General features: G+C 37.7%; 1 protein-coding gene across 7 annotated transcripts in view; it reads left to right on the forward strand.

Moving 5' to 3' along the window:
- Positions 1–21,065, forward strand: part of LOC121439593 (nuclear receptor coactivator 1) — a 260,024-nt gene that overhangs the window by 60,823 nt on the left and 178,136 nt on the right. Inside the window, exon 1 of one of the 7 annotated variants that reach the window (XM_041640130.1) lies at positions 463–482. The exons of the other annotated variants lie outside the window; for them this stretch is intronic. The gene's annotated coding sequence lies outside the window, so the exon portion shown is untranslated. Of the gene's footprint in view, positions 1–462; positions 483–21,065 lie in introns of those variants that run through there. 7 annotated transcript variants of the gene reach the window in all.

The raw sequence follows: 21,065 nt of genomic DNA on the forward strand, positions 1-21,065 counted from the left end.
AAAAAGATCACTATAGTGTTTAGCTGAAAAATAGGGAGACAATGTATGGTAATGGTAGCATACATTGTAGAGACAGGAATGCCATGGACTGTTGGAGGGGAAAAGCAATGTTGTCAGGAATGGAAGAATACCTAGTTTTGGTCTTGGCTCCCTGAGCAGAGCTGTTTGTCCTTGCATAATTAACACAAGGGTGGCAGCAGCTAATACTCACTAGTACTTACTGTATACCAGGTTCTGTGCAAAGTAATTTATGTATGTCATCTAATCTCATTTTTAAAACTACTTTACAAGTTAGACATTATCATCTTTTTTTGTTCTTCAGAAAGGTTAGGCAAAGTGTCCAAGGCCATGCCACTAAGAAGTTGGGTACCAAAGGCCTCCAGCTCTGCTCCACACCATCATTTGCTGGTGACCACTTTGTTCTTTCATGTTTATAAAATGGGTACAAGCATAGCTGCTGCATCGGCCTCGCGGAATTAATGGTATGTTGTTTGTGAAAATGCCTTGAAAAAATGGGTTGATGTTAAAATGAGATGCAACTGTGCCGACAAGTAAAGGAAGATAGCCTTTGTCTCTAAGAGAATGAAGATTCTGCAAGAAAGAAAACCTCTAGTCATTTTCTAACTTCTTTTCCCATAACTGTTGCTGTTGAAATATGGGGGAGTTTTTCTTTTGCTAAAAACAAGAATGGCAGAGATTTTATAGGTGGTAAAATCACATGTCAGAGGTTGCCTAAAACTCCCTTGTGAACTGTAGCACCAATTACTCCAGGAGCCAGTTACATAGGCCCAGTAAAGATATGCTTAAGAGAGTAAGAGTAGAGTAACTATTAATCTCTTTTTCCAAAATGACAAATAATTACAAGTGAATTATTAATTGAATTTATAGTATTTTGCCTCTGTAGCTGAGTAAGTAGGTGATATGTTAAAATTATTCTTTAACATGTTTTATATGTTTGAAACTATTTTGTGATTTATAAAACTACTAAAAGTACAGACCACTAATATTTGCATATATAATAGATAAGACAGAAAGAACTCTGTGCTGTCACTTACTATAAGTCAGTAGTGAGTACATGGGACTGGTGGGAAAAGGTCTGTGACTGTGGCCAGGCTCAGGGTAGAGAGCCTGATGATTAGTTACAGATATGCAGAGTGATGGATATTTTGTTCTCTTGCTGCTGTTTGGTAACAGCTGTACTACAATGTTCCAGCGCATAACTGGGATCTTTGGGTTTTAGTTAATTGTTTCTTGCAGTTCTTCCATTACTCTGTAAGTCATATAGCCTGATGCCAGTTACTGTGGTGAAATAGCTAGGATTTCACTATGATATTCCCCAAAGAGCTTTCTTCTTTATTTCTTTTAATCTTTAGTTAAAAATTAGATTTATTTGTTTTATTTTATATGTATGAGTGTCTTGCCTGCATGCATGTATGTGCATCATGTGAATGCCTGGGGCCCACAGAGGCCAGAAGAGGGAGGGCATTGAGTCACCTGGAACTGGAATTGCAAATGGTTGTCAGTCACCATGTAAGGTGCTGGGAAACCGAATCCCCATCTGCTGCAAGAGCAGCAAGTGCTCTAATCTGCTAAATTGGCTTTCTAGTTCATTTTCTATTTGGGTATTTGTTGAGATAGGGTCTGACTTTGTACCCCTGATTGATCTGGACCTCATAGAGATGTACCTGCCTCTAAGTGCTTGGATTAAAGGCGTGAACCACCAAGCTTGGCTCCTCTTTATTTTTGTTGAGATATAATTCATATACCATAAAACACCCTTTGAAGGACTACAGTTTGGTGGCCGTTAGTGTTCTCTCAGCATTATACAATTATTACTACTACTTAATAATACTAGATTATTTTATTATCTCAGAAGTTCTATGCCCAGGAGCAGTTGCTCCTTGTTCTCCATTTCTGAGTCCTTGGCAGCCACTAATATACCTCATATCTCTGTGGATTTCCCTCTTAGCAACGTTTTATATAATTGGCACCATACAATGAGTGACCTTTTCTGTCAGTTTCTTTTGACTTTATACTTTCATGGTTTATTCGTACTAAAGCAGATATTTGTTGTTTTTTTTTTATGGCCAACTGATATTTTATTATATTCCATTTAAAATATTTAAAAATTTTATTTATTTTATGTGTAAACGTATTTTTGTCTGCATGCATGTCTGTGTACCATGTGCATGACTGGTGCCCAGGAATGCCAGAAGAGGGTTGAGATCCCCAGGAACTAGAGTTACAGATGCTTGTGAGACTCCATGTGGGTGTTGGGAATCAAACATTGGTCCTCTGGAAGAACAAACAGCCAGTGCTCTTAACTACTAAGCCATCTCTACAGCTCTTCCCTTTTTACTATCACTGTAACCAGGTTTTAGGATAAACTATAGCCACAAAAAGCCATGTTTGTCACCTGTCCCCAGTATTTAAAAGACTAGTAATTATTAAAAGTGGAGAAAGATTTATTCTGTGGCCACATTGTGAAGAGGCACAGATAGAGGAACCTCATGACTCCAAGTCTAGCTTTGGGGTACCAGTTGAGCTTTAGACTTAAATGAAAGAAGAATTTGGGCAAGAGTCAGGGCATGAGCTGGTTGATGATTGTCTCAGTTCTGCTTGCTCAACGTGATCCATAGAAGTCCTATTGCTGTCTTGTTTGTGAGAATCAGTCTGGTTCCTACAAGATTGTTTCCAACAGCCTTGCCTTTGTGGATAATTCATCTGTATTCACAGTGCACGCATGTGTGCATATGCATGTGTGTGTGTGTGTGTGTGTGTGACTTAGAGACATCCTAAGTCTTCTAAGAGATTTTTCTGCTTTTGGAATCTTAAGGTGGTCCCAAAGGAAAGGTTAAGGACAACGACTGATTTCTGAGTCTTCAGACAAAGTAAGGAAAGTGACAAACACAAAATGAAGGGCGATGTCAGGCTTTCATCTGTTTTTAGTTTCCTTCTGGGCCCATTTGGGAGCCAGTGCTTCTCAGTAAAAGCAGCTGCTGTATAGCCATTTGATTATGAATAATGCTGCTGTGATATTCTTGTACAGGTTTTTACATGGGCACATGGTTTTGCTTTTATTGACTGTAATAGAACTGAAATTACAGATCATATGGCAACACTGTGTTTAACATTTTTGAGAAGTGTGAAGGTGTTTTCTAAATGACTGAAGCATTTACACCCCACCAGGAGTAAAGAGGGCTTCTGAGTCTCCATATCCCCACAAGTTCATATTTGACTTTTGGTTGCATCCATCCTGGTGACATAGTAGTGTAAATCTGATTTTGACTTCTGAATTGAACAGCTTTTCAGATGCCTCTTGACCACTTGTACATCTTTCATGAGCAAACCTTAGTTCAGATCTTTTGCCCATTTTTTTGAGTTGTTTTTTTATTACTGAATTATACATATTCTTCATCTATTCTGATTGCAAATCTCACATCAGATACATGGTTTTCAAATATCTTCTCTCTTCTGAGTGTCTCTTTAAAATCAGGCGATGAAAGGAGACAGAGACAGAGACCCACATTGGAGCACCGAACTGAAATCTCAAGGTCCAAATCAGGAGCAGAAGGAGAGAGAACACGAGCAAGGAACTCAGGACCGCGAGGGGTGCACCCACACACTGAGACAATGGGGATGTTCTATCGGGAACCCACCAAGGCCAGCTGGCCTGGGTCTGAAAAAGCATGGGATAAAATTGGACTTGCTGAACATAGTGGACAATGAGGACCACTGAGAACTCAAGAACAATGGCAATGGGTTTTTGATCCTACTGTACGTACTGGCTTTGGGGGAGCCTAGGCAGTTTGGATGCTCACCTTACTAGACCTGGATGGAGGTGGGTGGTCCTTGGACTTCCCACAGGTCAGGGAACCCTGATTGCTCTTCGAGCTGATGAGGGAGGGGGACTTGATTGGGGGAGGGGGAGGGAAATGGAAGGCGGTGGCGGGGAAGAGGCAGAAATCTTTAATAAATAAATAAATTTTAAAAAAATTTCTTAGTGGTATCCCTTGATAGACAAAGATTTAAGTTTTGGTAGAACAAAATTTTTTCTTGTTGTGCTTTTCATGTCATGGCTAAGAAACCATTGCCTAATTTAGATTCAGTGTTTACACTTATGTCTTTGTGCTAGCTCAAGTTATTTTTGCTATGAAATGTAAGATAGATCTCAATTATTTTGCACTAAGATACATTATCTCCCAAATATGCATATCAACAACACTTTGTGAATCACCGTGCTTGGCAATATTTTAATTGCTTTATGATTCTGCTACTTCGTTAGTTTCTTCTCTATTCCCTCGTAATGAGTGTCTTGTTGTTATTGAGGTTTTTGTTTTGTTTTGTTTACCAAGGCCATATTAACCTTTGCACTTACAGAACGTGAGGATTCTGAGTAAGTGTCGATGATGCAGCCTAGCCTGTTAGCAGAGTAGAGTCCTCATGAATCATAAAGCAAATTAAAATAAAGAACAGAGGGTTAGGAGCACTTGTGTCCATAGTTGCAATCAGTTGTTTTCCCCTGTGGCATTTTAAATGAATAGGAGTTGATGAGTGCATCATAACTCACAGTGTCTTAACTTTAAGAAAGAACCTTATATCCACCAGTATAGTAGGATAAATGGAATTCTTAAAGCAGTTGGGTTTAATTTTTAAGAATTTGATAGTTGGAAAGTTCACTCTTTTTTTTTTTCATCTGGAATCTGTCCTTGGTACTGAGTACTCATTTCATCAATGTCCCTTTAAATCTCCAAGCCCCAGATTAAACTCAGCACTTCACTTAGGCCGGAGTAGTACAAAGTACTGTTAGCCAGTAGCTCTTTTGTTTTCCTTTTTATATGATTCAGAATTAAGCTGTTTTGAGGAACTTGGGGGTTATTTGGAGTTTTTTAAATCAATGAAATCCTTTTCTAACTAAGAATTAATGTGTCCTATTCCTTTGAAATACCAGACTTATTATGAAAGTTGCTTCATGACTATGTGTTTTCTAGACCTTCTCTGTTATGTGGCTATGGCCAGTTATAGCCACATATACCCCACACGCCTTGCAGCTGAGTTTTAATATTATTGTTTTTCAGTACTGTTGGGTGACTAAATGAGGTGATTTGTATCTGTGTTTGTACATAGCTTTAGCACAAACAAATGTTGGCCACAGGTGGTTCTTTGCTGACTTTACTTATTCTTGGTCAGGCCTTAACTGTTTATTAAATAGCATCCATATATTTTAAACATGAAGCAAAAAAACAAGGGGTAGTATATCAATTATCCCATATGCCTTTCATGCAATTCATGTGAAACCTTAACAATTTGTCCTAATTTGGGGAACTGTGGGAGAGGTACCAGTCCGTTTCCTGGAAAAACTGTATCATGAATGTTTTTGTCTCCATGTGTAATATAGTTAATTGTTTTGTAAGTTTTAAGCTTTAGGTATATACTGTTGTAATATGCATTTTCCTCATTATTTCCCCTCTGTGATTTGTTTCATGGTTATACCACAGTTTACCTATCTATTCTCTTACTACATTTTGTAGGTAGTTTTCAAAGTTGTATTATTAGACAGAGGCACAGAGAACATTCAGTCAGAGATATTTTCAGTTAAATATGCATTCCTTTCTATAGAGTATGTGGAAGATAGAATAAGCGAAAGAGAACGAGTAAGAAAAATTGTGTGTATTTGTAGAGATTAGGAATCTCTGGCTGAGCCAGGTGGTTGTGGTACACACCATTGATCATAGGGTAGAGGCAAGAGGATCTCTGAGTTTGAGGCCAGCCTGTTCTACAGAGTGAATTCCAGGACAGCAAGGGCTACACAGAGAAGAAACCTTGTCTAGATTAAAAAAAAAATAAATCATTGGCTGAAGGAAAAAAATATAATACCCACCTCTTAAGCTATAGGAAGTAATTTGATATTATTTTAAGGTTAGTTTTTTTATTCTTATTTTAATTATATATATGTGGGTGTCTAAGGATATGTTTATCCACAAAGTCCAGAAGAAGGTATCAGATCCCCTGGAGCTGGAGTTATTAGCAGTTGTGAGCTACCCTCTGTGAGGAGTCTGCTTTCAATGTGGCAAGGCTGGTAGCCATTTGGGCAAGAAGCTGCTCTTGCTTGGACTGTTTGGCAGTATGTTGTATAAACTGGACATGCAGGTCCCACAGAAAAGTAACTGTTGAACTTTGTCAAAACAAGGTGGGATGATCCTTCAGGGTTCCTGCTTCACAGAAGAAACTGCCAGACATTCTGCAGGACACAGAAGAGAGTGATGATAAACATTGCCAATATAGGTGGGACAGTCTTTCAAATTTCCTTCTCCAGTGTAAAGTCTGTCAGATACTATGGGCCTGTAGGCTAAAGATGAATGCCCCAGTGTTAAAAAGGAACTTTGTGTGACTGTCCAGGCAACCAGATATCTGTGTCATTTCTAGAATCTTAGAAGTTGCTTGCAATGCATCCCCTGTTTACTGAGGTAATGTTAATTCCCTCTGGAGTCTTGGATGGAGTTGAAGATTAGATAGTTATATTAGCAGTTTTCTTTAATTATGAAAGAAAGTTAGTTAGGTATAAAACTTTGGATTCACTGATAGGTAATGTAGGATTTTCTCTGAATTCATTAAATGCAAATGGACTGAGAATAGTAGATTTTTACTTGATAACTTTTTGTTCTGTCTAGTTTTCTATGTTAAAACTTTTCCTTTTTATTTAGACAAAAGGGGAAAATGTTGTAGAATATTATTTTAAGGTGTGTGACTTTTGTTTATGTTGCATTTGTTTAGCTCTGTGAAGCTGTGATTCTTTGCCTGTCTAAAATACCTGATGGTCTAATAAAGAGCTAAATGTCCAGTAGTGAGGCAGGAACAAGGATAGGTGGGGTTGGCAGGCAGAGAGGATAAATAGAAGGAGAAATGAGGAAGAGAGCGAGCAATGGGAGAAGAAGGGGAAGAGAACGTCAGGGGCCAGACACCCAGGAACCCAACCAACCATCAAGTAGGAGTAAAAGTAAGATATACTTAAGTAAGAAAAGGAAAAGGCCCAGAGGCAAAAGGTTGTTGGGATAATTTAAGTTAAGAAAAAACTGGCAAAAAAACAAGCCATCTTAAGGTCAGGTGTTCATAACTAAGAATAGCCTCCAGATCTGATTTATTTGAGAGCTGCGTGGTGAGACCCCCAAAAAGCCAAAAGAGCCCATAAGAGTAAAAATTAACAACAACACTCATAGGGTCCTGACAGATTTAGAAGCAAGTTTTTTAACCAGAAGTAAGGGTGCTTAGCATATTTTGACCTGTGAATTCCAGGCAAAAGAAGGAAGCAGAAAGAGTGAATTAGAACTTGTTCAAGTCTTAATATTCTTAAAACCACCTCCACTGACACACTTTTTCCAATCAGGTGCCTTAGGCAGGCAAAGCAACAGATCTTTACATCATTAAACAAACGGCAATAAAGAAATATAATACATCTTTACATAGTTAAAGTAATATTCCACAGCATAAACAAATGTTACACATCTTTACATAGTTAAATTAATATTCCACAACATAAACAAATGTTACACATCTTTACATAGTTAAAGTAATATTCCACAATATAGGGGCAGTAGGCTGAGCCTTGATTTGTGTGTTGTAAAGATTCCGGTGTCATGGACTGTAGCCCAGAACATTAGGATGTGATTTTTTTCCTCTCTTTGTTACTAGTGGGCTATTGTTTTAATCGAGAAAAAGAACTGAGACAAAAGATCATTAAATTGCCACTGCTACTAACTAATGCAAACAAATGCCTACCATTATGAAATGTCAGTAAATACTTATAGTAATGTGCATTAAAACTTGTCTTGACTCACTTCAATTCTCATTCATATAATTGACCTTTTTGTCTTTCCTACTTTAGTGTCATTTTTTTCTACGTATTCTCTTCCTACCGCTGATTTACTCATCGCTCTAAAATTACTTCTATAATTGTATCTCATTGTACTTTCCTCTTCCTGTCCAGATTCCTTTTTTCATTTTATATACACACATATTATATGTATTACTGTTTTTTCTACACACCTCTCTTAACTATATATGTGTATGTGCACCTCCACACACACCTCAGTTTTGCTGGGTTTCATGGTGCATTAGCATCTGAATTTGAATGATGAGTGAATTTGAAGTCTAGTATGTATTCTATTCATTTGATACAGGCTCCGTGCTTTCCCATGGGCTTAAACTCATGTCGTTTGTGTATTAAAATTTTTTTTTTTTTGCTTTGGCTTTTGTAAGAATTTCAGTTTGTGACCCTTCAACTATTGAGGGTCCCTCCTCTGCTATGCTGTGGGATCCCTTCTACTCATCACTTTCTGCCTTTACACACTACCCACCATCTTCTAGACTTAGTGTGTACCGGTCTTCTCTGAGTCTGTGCATTCGTTTTGTATTCAAGGCTACACTTTGCATCTTTTCTCAGCCAGGTTCTCCTTGGACTTCCTTCATTTGGAGCTGAGGTCTTTCTCATATCCATGAGGGTCTTTCCGTACTGAGAAGGTGAGGACACTACTCGGAGATTAAAGATGACCCAAGTAAATAGGGAAAGAATTTTGTGTTTCTACATCAGAATACTAACTATGGGTGAAATGTCACTACTGTTCAGACTGTCCCATATGCAAACATATAAAGGCTAATCCCAATCAAATTCAAACTTTTTTATAATTGGTAAGCTAACAAGATTCAGATAGAAATTCAAAGGACCTAGATTAGTCAAAACTATTTTGAAAAGGAAGAAAAGGCTGTAGGACTTATGCTACCTGTTCCCAACAAGCTTTTCCAACAGCTGGTACTGGGAATCCACATGCCAATCCTGGACTTTGAACCATACCTTAAATCATATTAAAAATAACAAGAACAAAAATTTAAAGCTCTAAATGAATCATAGAACTAAATATATTGCTTAAAACTATAACACTATAGAAAATGCATACCATAAAATCTTTGTTCTTTTACTTTGTGAGTAGGTAAAGATTTCTTATATCAAAGGCCTAGTCACTGATGCACTGGGCCTTGTCGGTTAAGGACCTCTGCCTTGGAAGGTGTTATGGAGATATCCAGATGCAGAAGAATGAATCTAGATCATTCTCTCACCTCATACAAATCAACTGCAGATGTATCTTAAACACCTTAATGTAAGACCCAAGACTTTGAAATTGTTAGAAAAAAAGGTAGGAAAATACTCTGAGATATAAGGACTTTCTGAATAGAATTCTGGTCACTCAGGATATAAAGCTAGCAACTGACAAATGGGATTTCATGAAACTCAAAAAGCTTCTCTACAACAAAGGTAAATAGTTAATTGAGCAAAGATAGCCTATGGAGTGGGAGGGGGAAAACTGCTTACTTATGTAACAAGTTCATGCAGGTCTACAATTAGGCAAATAAATGCTGATGAAGATGTGGACAGAAGCTCTCCTGCACTGCCAGCAGTTCTATATGTATTAATATAGCTAGTTACTGTGTAAGCCACTGTGGATTTCTCTCAGAAACCTGCAATAGGTCAACCATATGATCCAGCTACACCATTTGTAGATACTAACTAACACAAAGGACAGTAATCAGCATATCACAGAGATATTTGCATATCAGTATTTATTGCAGAATCTTCACAATAATAAGTGCTCAAACCAACATAGGTATTGGACAACAGGGAATAGGTAAAAAAATGTGATATGCACAATGGAAAAATGTTCAGTCATAAGAAAAGTTATTTTGCTTGTAGGACAATAGATGCAGCTGGGGATAGTCATATTAAGCAAATGAAGCCAGACTCAGACAAATATGCTTTTCTCATTTGGGATTCCTAGGTTGTACAATCACACATGTGTAGATGATATGAAAGGAGAAGCAAAACTGTCAGAGAGCAGAGGACTAATGAGATGGAAAGGAACAAGAAGGAGGGGGATAAAAGAGTGTGAGGGTAATAGGATCAGTGTATAGTACATACTTGGATGAAAATGTCCTTAGATATCATGTACCATGTACAATGAACATGCACAATGGAAACTGCTCTTTAACACTTGATTAGTCAAGGTTTTTATCAGATGCAGTGTAATCACCTGTACAAGGACCATTGGAAGCCATTTTCTACAGATGTACTTACTTTTGGAGATTCTCTACTCAATACCCAGGGATGCCAGTGTTAGAAACCAGACTTTTCAAAGGATTTGAAATCTCAGTATTAGAGGGAGGAGAAAAGTTTATAAAACTTCATTTGTGAGACTGATTCCATAGAGCTTAAGCTTAAGGTACACTTTCATAAACATACCTTCACTCACAGTGGTGATTTTAACATTTTCTTTATGTTTGAAATTCTGTTCATTAAGCATTATCTTGGCGATGCCTCTGTGTTGTAGGAGCTGTATTCCTGCCACCCAGCTCCCGGCCGCCTGGCTAGCTTATGCCCCAAAATAACAACACATAAATTGTATTCTTTTAAACACTGCTTGGCCCATTAGTTCTAGCCTCTTGATGGCTAATTCTCACAATCTTGCCTAACCCATATTTAGTAATCTCTGTAGCACCAGTCTTACCGGGAAAGATTCAGCATGTCTGACCTGGCGGCTGGCTGCATCACGTCTGCCCTGGAGAGGAGTGGAAATGGCATCTGTCTGAGTAAAAATATGTGCCTTTAGTTAGGCTGTTTATATATTTTTTAAATTGTTCAAATTGTCTATTTTGCTTAAAACTTATTGTGTGTGTGTGTTGTCTGTATGTATGTCTGTGCAGCATTATACATGCAGTGCCCTTGGAGGTCAGAAGAGGGGGTTTGACCTCCTGAGTCTGGAGTTACAAATAGTTCCAAGCCACCATGTGGGTGCTGGGAATTGAACCTGGATCCTTTAAAGAGCAGCCAATGCTTTTAACCATTGAGCCATCTCTCCAGCCCCCCTCCCCTTCTTTTTTAAGTCTTGCAGTGGGGCTGTAATTGGAGTGAGAAATGTAATTTTGGGAATTTACCACAGGGTACAGGGAAATGGGCAGCAAGAGTATGGCTCGAGTTTAGCCCCGTGGTCTAGGGAGCCTCGGAGATTCTGAGATTGCTATACTGGGGAGTGTGGGATAGGGAATGGTGTCCACATGATGCCGTAAAACAGTCCCACACCAGTTAAGAAGAATGGGTAATAAAAGGGTTATTTGTTTAAGAGGAAAACTTACAGATCATCGTCCTAAACAACCGTCCTCTGAGTGCAAACAGGAACAGAGTCTGGGAGCCAGAAGCAAGAGAGCAGGCGCACGGTTCCGGCTGCTTTTTAAAGTAGGAGAGACCATGCCCCAGTGGGCTGGTATCTTAAAGGCTATTGGCTGAAGGAGCAGAATGTGCTCCCACAGCATTCACAAGAGAGGAATATTAAAGGCCTGTTTTTATTAAAACGTCCTTGTTTAATGATCCCTTCTCATTTGTTCAGACCTCGGTTTTCTTTAGTGTATGCAATCTCTCTCTTTCTCTCTCAAGTTTGGGAGACTGGTTGTAAGAATGAAGATTAGGTTGAATCTGAAATAGATAAAAGCAGATGAAAACAGACTCAGATGTAATTAGTGTTGTGGTAGATGGTTTGTGAAGTCAGCTTTTGTAGATTTGCCTGCCAGTTGAACTACGACACACAGCATTTGTTTTATGGGTAGATGCTCATAAGATGCTAATAAATGACTAACACGCAGTTAAAGTAGGATATAATTTGTCCTGGAGGACAGGAATTTCAGAGTAAGGACAAGAATTAAGGAAACAGTCTGATGTGGAAGAGACTTTGCTTTTAATTTATCTCACTTCTGTTTGATTATCTCTAGTTATATGAAAATAACTGCCTCAAGGTATGGTCTTCGTGGTATTAGGGAATTCTGGTAACCCCCATGCCTCACTGTCTCATCTACTCATAGGTCTTTGAGCTAGTTACCCTGAGGTTGTGTAGGGAAAGTCTGGGTACACTTATGTGGGTCAGAACTTGGCTATTTGATGATGACTCTGGGTTCTGCGCTTTTACGCTCTTTGATGCAGGTGCACTTCACTAGGCTGATTGCATCCTGGGTCATTGTTTTCAGATGCCTGGAGACACTTTTCACTAGTCTCTAATTTGTAACTCTTTTAAATTGTCTTATTTAGAACCTTACATAATGGTTCAGATCGAATCTCATAGTTCAAAATAGAATGATTATTTAATCAGTGTGATTAAGATTGTCTAAATTTGTAATTCATGCTTTTTCCCTAATAGATCTACTCCCTGTTTTGTTTGCATTGGTCAACTCTTTGATCATATAAATACCTGTAGATAAGCCAATCAGCCAATTAGCCTACCTACCTGCTCTCATAATTGGCTACTAAGTCAGGAAGTTAGTTCTTCCTGTCTTCATTTTAAAGCAAGAGTAGAGGACAGTGGCTATCTTCAACGAGCCTTGGGCTTTAAAGGTAAAAAACTGGGCACTGGCACTTATTAGTAAAGTATCCTTGGACTAGTGATTATTTAAGAATCTTAATCCCTCATTACGGATATTGTGAGGTTTCCATGAAATAATCATTAGAAAATACTTCACACTATGGTTTCTTTATTCATAGTAATGTTTTATTGACCTTTAATCTTTTGACCTCTATTTCCTCATCCATAACCACATTTTATTCTTTCTCTGTATTTTTGGCTTTCTAAAATTATAAATGAAGTTATACAGTATTTTTTTCTGGGTTTGGCTTATTTTATTTAGTACATTGCTCTCTGGGTTCTTCCATGTGTGGCAAATGGTAAAAATGTCTGCCTTTTTGGAGACTGAATCATGTTTCACCATATAGATGTATAGATTATCCGTTGTCTGTTGATGGATCCTTAGATTGTTTCTATCTTGTCTACTATGATAATGTTGCAGTGAGCACTGACAATGCAGAGATCTTTCTGAGGCAATTTCATTCCTCTGGGCATATACATAGAGGAAGAGGGATTACTGAATCATTACCCACTTGTTTTCAATGAATATTGCCTGTGGCACCCTCACCAATAGACACTTGAAGCCTTCATACACTCTTTTGCTTTTGCTATACATGAAGATCTAATGAGAAAACAGTTTGTGATTATGCATACAGAGTAAAAGACTAAAAATTGAAACTGATAATAAAATAGAAAATCATATTAGAAATGCAAATGTAGCTTTTCTCTTTTGAAAGAGTCAAGACAAGTGCCTGTATATCTGGATGGTAGTTCCTATGTGTCACTGAAAATATGGTAAGTAAAATGAGAAGGGGAGACTGCTATAATTCTTTCCTAGATTTCCCCATTGTTGCACAGTTTTCCTTAATGGTCCCAGTTCTACCCACCAGAGTGCAAGAGTTCCCTTTTCTTCACACCCTTAAAAGCATTTATCTCTTGGATCTCAGTAATTGTTACCTCTTGTTTTGGTATGCTGTCTGTCTCGAGGAGTGTACAGTCATGATATCTTAGTGATTTTGTTTGTATTTTTTGATGAGTAGTGATGTTCAGCATCTTTTCATTCATGTCCTTTGCCCAATTTAAAAATTTTGCCTTTGGGTTATGTGGAGTTTGTGAAATCATATTATTATGCTTTTAAAATTTATACATTTGTGTAATATATACTGATTATATCTATACACTAGGACTTCCCTCCAATTCCCTCTATTGTTTCTTATCCTTCCTCCCACCAAGCTTCCTGTCCACTTCTTTGTTAATAATAATCTCTTGAGTCCAATTAATCTAACCATATGCACATGAGTGTTTGGCCATCCACTGGCACATGAGGAACCTATCAGCAGCCACTCACAGCAACTGTGGTTACCTGTAGAAGACCTGCACAAGTTACCAGATTGTTCTTAATGTCAAATCCTTATGAGATATGTGGTTTACAAATACTTTCCAATGCATAGGTTAATTTTTTAATTTTGTTGAGTGCTTCTTTGCTTGCGTTTTGGTGTGATAGTCAAAAAGTTATTCCGAATGCCAAAGATATTATCTCCATGTTTTAATCCAAGAGTTTTATGGTTTTAGGTTTTATGTATCTTTAGTGCTTTAATCCATTTTGGGTTGATTTCTGCATATAATGTAACATTTGAATTCAGTTTATTTTACTGGTGAAAATGCTAAATTTATTTATTATCATTATCATTTTAGGGTAGGACCTTACTATGTAACCTAAGCTAGCCTCTAACTCTTGCACTTCTGTCTCTTTTGTACTGAGATTATAGGCCTGTGCCTTCATGCACAGCTAAAAAAGTTGCTACGAATAAACTTTAACTAGTTATAATGGCATAAATAAGAATCTTCCCATACAGAGACTACAACAAGCCTATGCACTGTTCTTAATTTCGATCTAGCTTGTTTTTAACCCAGTGATCTACCCTTTGATTATTTGCTTTATATCATCTGACTTACTTAGCTTTGTGTTGTCAATAGGTACAGTGAACAAGCTTTTAGATTACTGCAAGTCACTAAAAGACACTTAACAGAGTAGCTTGGGATGGAGCTGGAGGCAGAGCATAAGGTCCCTCCTGTTCACTGGTTGACTCTGAGTCACCATCCAGGACTTTGCAGGGCACAAGTTTTCTAACCTTCATGATTTATCTTTGTTTACCTCTCTATAAAATTCTTGAAAGCTGATGTCAAATGTATGTATATTCTCTTTGGTATTTTCTTGATTATTCTTTGAAAATTTACAGATATTAATCTTATCAAAAAGATTGGCCATATTTAGCAAATGAACCTGAACTCAGATATTTTTTTTCTAGTGGCAAAGTATAGATACGTTTTAGTTTTAGTGCATTTAAGATTTTAAAAATGGTTTTGAATTCCTTATTGACATTATTTTTAGTTCTCCGTACAACATACCATGAATTATTCTTTCTTAGAAAATACTTTTATCAAGTGAGAGCCAAGATTATAAAATGTATCACGTACAACCCAGTGTTTCCATTTTAGAATTAACAATAGCTCCCATCCCAGCTTATTTCTAAGTCTTTCACCTATAAACAAATGGAATATCTTAATGACTGTTGAGCAATTGACTTAAGTTTAAAAAAAAATTCATCAGTTTGCTTACTATAACCTAGAGGTGGATAAACAATTTTATTCTTATTTATTTATTTACTTAGAGATGTACTTAGTGAGATGCCTCTGTTGGGATCAATACTGCAAACTTTTAGCTAATTCAAAGGGAGGTGAAGGTGTCTCATGTGTAGAAAAGTCTTTTTCTAATGTGTCACCCTTTCACAGTACTTGAGTATGTGTTTCAGATTTGTGACTTATGTCCATCTTGCCTTGTAGGTTGTTGATAGGTTACTTTATCCTGTGGCGTGCCATTATTTTAAATCTAGTTTTTAGTTTGTTTCTTCATTGTTGTGGTCTAGAAATTGAATTTGGGCTCTAGTTTGCTAGGTGACTTTGTTTCAGCTACATCCATAGCTGTTTTTACACAGGCAACTCTCTACCTCCTCATCTATGCGCACACTAAACATAGTACAGTGTGTAGTGACATCCCAGTCACTGTCACAGGCTCACTGCTTCAGGTTTTTTTTATTTTGTTCCCTACTTCCTTAAAGATGACAAAGTCCAGGGTCCATGTTTATTTGGACTTAGGTGTGTAGCACCTTTAAAAAATGCTCCAGAGCTCCTAGGAAGGGGGAGGACTGGGTGAGATATGTATTTTCAGTGGGAATAGTGAAGAGAAAAAGTGCTCATAATTATTAAAAATAGATTCGAAAGGTTTTAGGTTCAAGGGGGACTGCCTTTTGGGTAAGGAATCTATTAGAAGAGATATTAATGTCATAGAGAGACAGCATGCTGTGGGCTCTGTGAGTTTAGAATTGTACGGATATTTCATTGTTGATTCTTTTAGTTTGTGAACATGAGCTGTCTATCCTGAGAGCACGCTTGTGCTCTCCAGTTTCTTATCAGTGCTTCATTCTCTTCTGCGTAGAGGTTATTTACTTCCAGAGTTCAGTCTTCTTGATTTTTGTTTTGCTTTGTTTTTGTTTTGAGACAGGGTTTCTCCACATAGCCCTGGCTGTCCTGGAACGCACTCTGTTGACCAGACTGGCCTCAAACTCAGAGAAATGCCTGTCTCTGCCTCCTAAATGCTGAGATTAAAGTATTGTACTACCATGCCTAGCTGGTTAAGTGGTTTGTTTGTTTGTTTGTTTGGTATTTTATTTTACTTTATGTTTCTATCACTGTTGTGAATGGTATTGCTTTCTTTATTTTTATTTTTTATTTTGTGTATATGGTGTATGCATGTCTAAACAGTGATGCTTGTCTGTGCCTGTGTTTGTGGAGGCCAGAGGTCAATGTTGAGTGTGTGTGTGTGTGTGTGTGTGTGTGTTTTTCCCATTGCTGCCCACCTTATTTTTTGAGACAGACTCTCTCACTGAACCTGGAGCTTGCTATTTAGGCCAAACAGGCTGGCCAGAAGGCTGGAGGGATCTGGCTGTCTCTGTTCTGCATCTCTGCATGCTTCCCAGTGCTGGGATTACTGACAAGCATCACCACCTAGGTTTTTCATGGTTGCTGTGGACCCAAAATCATATTCTCATGCCTGTACAATAAGCACATTACCCTTTGAGTCATCGCCTCAGCCCCTAGAATCAATTTTTCAGCAATTTTGTTATTGCTGTACTTTTAATACAGATACTTTTGGTTGATTTTATATCTTGAGATTTTACTGAGATTGTTTTTTAGATTTGGGTGTCATTTTTAGAATTTTAAAATATAAAACTGTCATCTGAAAATAGCTAATATGATTCCCTCCTTCCCCCTTTGATACATTCATTTCTTGTTTTCTTGCTCCAGCTAACATCACTTGCACTGCATACAAAAGTGGAATAGTATATTATTAGATATTAATGGTGGACAGCATCATTTTCTTGTTAGAACCAGACTGGAAAGGCTTTTGGGTTTTCCACTCACTTTGGTGTTGACTGTGGGTTCCTCATCTGTAGTCCTTAATGTGTTGTAGTACCTTCCTTCTGCATCCTTCTTCTTCTTCCTCTTCCTTTTCCTCTTCCTCTTCTTCTTCCTCTTCTTCCTCTTCTGTAATGCTAAGATAGTAAATTCTCTTGTTGCTTTTTCTAAGGAGCTGGTCTTGTGGTTTTGTCTCTCTGTTGATGAGATGTGATGTATTTACTGACTTGTACATGGTGAATCATCCCAATTGATCTCGATGCATCTTTTTTTATGTGCTGTTGATTTTGTTAAGTTCATCAAGTATGTTAGCCTGTAGTTACTTTTTTGTTGTGCTCTTACCTGGTTTAGGTATCAGGATAATGCTGGCCTTGTAGGGTGAGTTTTGAAGAGTTTCCTCCCATTTAATGTTTTCATTTTTTTTAAATTTATTTAACTTTATTTTATGTGCATTGGTATGAAGGTATCAGATCCCCTGGAACTGGAGTTACAGACAGTTGTGAGCTGCCATGTGGGTGCTGGGATTTGAACCTGGGTTCCTCTAGAAGACCAGCCAGTGATCTTAACCACTGAGCCATCTCTCCAGCTCCATTTGTTTGTTTTTGAGACAGTGTTTCTCTGTGCAGCCCTGGCTGTCCTGGAACTTGCTCTGTAGACCAGTCTGACCTTGTACTCACAGAGATCCACTTTCCTCTTCCTCCTGAGGGCTGGGATTATAGGCATTTTAGTACATTGCCCAGCCTTTCATTTAATTTTTGTGGCATAATTACAACATTGTTGTTAGTTCTTTAAAAATTTGTTGAAAACATAATTGCATGTTTTTCTTTTGCAAATGCTTAAAAATATTATTGATTTCATCTTGTTACTCATTATTTGACCACGTTTTCTATGGCCGTATCGTTCAGCTTTGTGCTGTCTGGTTAGGAACTTCTCAGATTTTCTATTTGTTGTCATATACTTGCTTATATTACTTCCTAATGTCTTTTGCATTCCTGTGGTAGAGATCAGAATGTTTCCTTTTCATTTCTGGTTTATTTATGTGCCTGCCTCTTTTCTTGGTGAGTGTAGCTAAAGATTCATCAATTTAATCTTTTCAAAAATCTAATTCTTAAAATATTTTTCCAATTTGTTTTGTTATATCTTCTGTATTATTTTAAACTGCATTTGTTTCTGTTCTGAACTTTGTTATTCCTTTTGTTCTACTAATTCTAGGTTTGATTCGTACTTGCTTTCTAGTCTTACAGTTGCATCATCAGGTAGTTTATGTGAGATGTGTTCTCTTATGTAGCCATTTATTGTTACAAACTTACATTTTAAAAAAGACTTAAAAATTTCAATTATGTGTATATATTTGTGCTTATGCACTGTGTGTGTATACGCATGTGAGTACAGGTACCTGTGGAGCCAGAGACCTCAGATCCTCATGGAGCTGTGGTTCCAGGTGGTTGTGAGCTGCCTTGCATGGGTCCTGTGAATCGCACTTGTGTCCCTTGCACAGCAGTGCATGCCCTTAACCACTGAACCATTATCTCCAACCCCATATTTTGTAATAGTGATTTTGCTGTCTTGTTAGTTTTGGTTTCTATTTTCATTTCTTTCAAGAACATTTTCACTTCCCTTTTGGTTTCTTTATTGACTCAATGGTTAGTAAAGAGTGTGTTGTCTAATTCTCATGTTTTCATACATTTCTAAAGTTCCTTTTGTTGATTTTTAGTTGGAGTCCATTGTGGTCTGAGACAATATGTGTTATAGTTTCTGAGTTTTGTTGTTGTTGTTTTGCTGCTTTTGTTATTTTGTTTCTGTCTATTGTGACTTGTTTTGTGGCTTAACACATGTCCTCTCTAAGGGCATATTCCATGTGCTGATGAGAAGAATGCATATTCTGCAGCCATTAGATGAAATGTCCTATGAATGTCCGTTACATCCATTTGTTCTATAGTTTAACTTCAGTGTTTCATTGTTGATTTTTCTTTTCTTTTTTTACTGTAATTCTTAAATGATCTCTGTCTACTGATGAAAGAGGAGTGCCATTACTTTATTATAGCCTACACCTTTATGTCTCATAGGTTTGCTGTACATAATTGGGTGTTCAAGCATGTATGTATGTGTATATACATATATATGTTATTATTACTTCATGTTGTTGAATTGACCTCTTTCTTGTTGGAGGTTAGAGTCTTCTACTTGAAATCTGTTTTGTCTGATAGAAGTATAACCTTTTTTACATCTGATTTCTGTTTGCATAGAATATTCTATTCCCCCCGCTCACTTGCTTTAAATCTTGTGGGTGTCTTAACTCTTTAGGAGGCAATCACAGCACTGGGTTTGGGTACTTTTGTGTATTCAGTTAGTCTAAATATGTTAGTAAGTTTAGTCTGTCTAGATTCAGGGTTATTAATACATTAAGATAATACTTCTACAATTAGATTTTTTCATATTTGTTTTTTTTTTGTTTTGTTTTGTTTTTTTGTTTTGTTTTGTTTTTTTTTTTTCGAGACAGGGATTCTCCGTAGCTTTTTGGTTCTTGTCCTGGAACTAGCTCTTGTAGACCAGGCTGGCCTTGAACTCACAGAGATCTGCCTGCCTCTGCCTCCCGAGTGCTGGGATTAAAGGCGTGCGCCACCACCACCCGGCTTCATATTTGTTTTATATGCCTCTCCGAACCATATTCCCAATTTACTCAGGAGATCTTGTCTTTTTTTTTTTTTTTTTTTTGAGACAAGGTTTCTCTGTAGCTTTGGAGCCTGTCCTGGAACTAGCTCTTGTAGACCAGGCTGACCTCGAACTCACAGAGATCTGCCTGCCTCTGCCTCCCAAGTGCTGGGATTAAAGGCGTGAGCCACCACTGCCCAGCTAAGATCTTGTCTTTTTTTATTTCCCAAACTGCACATTTTATAGTTTGACCGTAATAAGTAATAGAGGGAATCTTTCTTGGCCATGTTCAATTGAAGATCTCTGAACATCTTCTATCTGGATGACTGTATTTTTGTCACGATTTGGAACATTTGTGCTCTTATCTCATTAAAAAGTTTTTCTATGCCTTTACCTTCTCTTCTCCTTTGGAAGTATCTATCCGGGGGCTGGAGAGATGGCTCAGCGGTTAAGAGCACTGGCAGCTCTTCCTAGAGGATCTGGGTTCAATTCCCAGTTGTCACACGGCAGCTCACAACCGCTTGTAATTCCAGTTCCTGGGGATCTGACACTTTCATATAGACATACATGGAGGCAAAATACAAATGCTCATAAAAAAAAATTCAGTCTGGAAGTATCTATCCATAGTTGAAATATTTTGCTATATAATTATAGTTTATAAATCTCATAGGTTATAGTGATTTTTTTCTTCCTTGAAAAAGCAACTGTGGACTGATCCTCTGAATCTTACAGAGAACCTGGGTTAAATTTCCAGTACCCACAGTTTATAACCACCTATAACTTCAGCTCCAGAGGATCCAGTGCCTCTGGTTTCTGTGGGTAGCTGCACTCATACATACATAACCACACATACATATTTTAAAAACATCTTTAAAAGAAACTGAATCTGACTGGCTATTTAAGAAGTCTAAATTCATGCTCGTAAATCTGCTTTCTGCTTTATTGGGACTGTTGTTGAGATTTGTACATGGATACACATAAACACACACACTCTATTCCTTCACTCTGCTTGCTTATCCCATGCTGTACTTCACATAGTATCTGCTTTTACATCTAAATCTTGATTCCACTTAAAAGAGAAAATATGTGATATTTAGTTCTGCCCCTCCCCCATTCCTCTTTATCTCCAAGGTTTGTGTTTGGTTCTTTGTCACCACATCTATTGGGTCTTTTTTATGGTCTCTGTTTCTGCTGAGGCTTTCTGTTCTCATTGAATTATCTATAATCTCTTTTATCTTGTTGAATTGTTGAAACTATTATTTTAAATTCCTTTTAGGTACTGTATGTTTTTTCATTTAGCTTCTGCTGCTGGAGTTGGATGTTCTTTTGGAGCCATTTTTGACCTTCCTTTTGCATTCTTCTTGTGTCCCCACATTTGCAAATCAGGTGGATCTGTTGCCTCACTTTGCCCACTTTTACAAAGTGACTTTGCTGTAATAGCCTGGCCCCTGGTGATTAGTCTGGGTTGTCTTTTGGGTAGGTGTTGTTTGTTTGTTTGTTTTCAGG

The sequence above is a fragment of the Microtus oregoni genome, unplaced genomic scaffold (genome assembly GCF_018167655.1).
Source record: "Microtus oregoni isolate MIOR12 unplaced genomic scaffold, Mior012 000062F_ref0000492, whole genome shotgun sequence".
NCBI classification, from domain to species: domain Eukaryota; kingdom Metazoa; phylum Chordata; class Mammalia; order Rodentia; family Cricetidae; genus Microtus; species Microtus oregoni.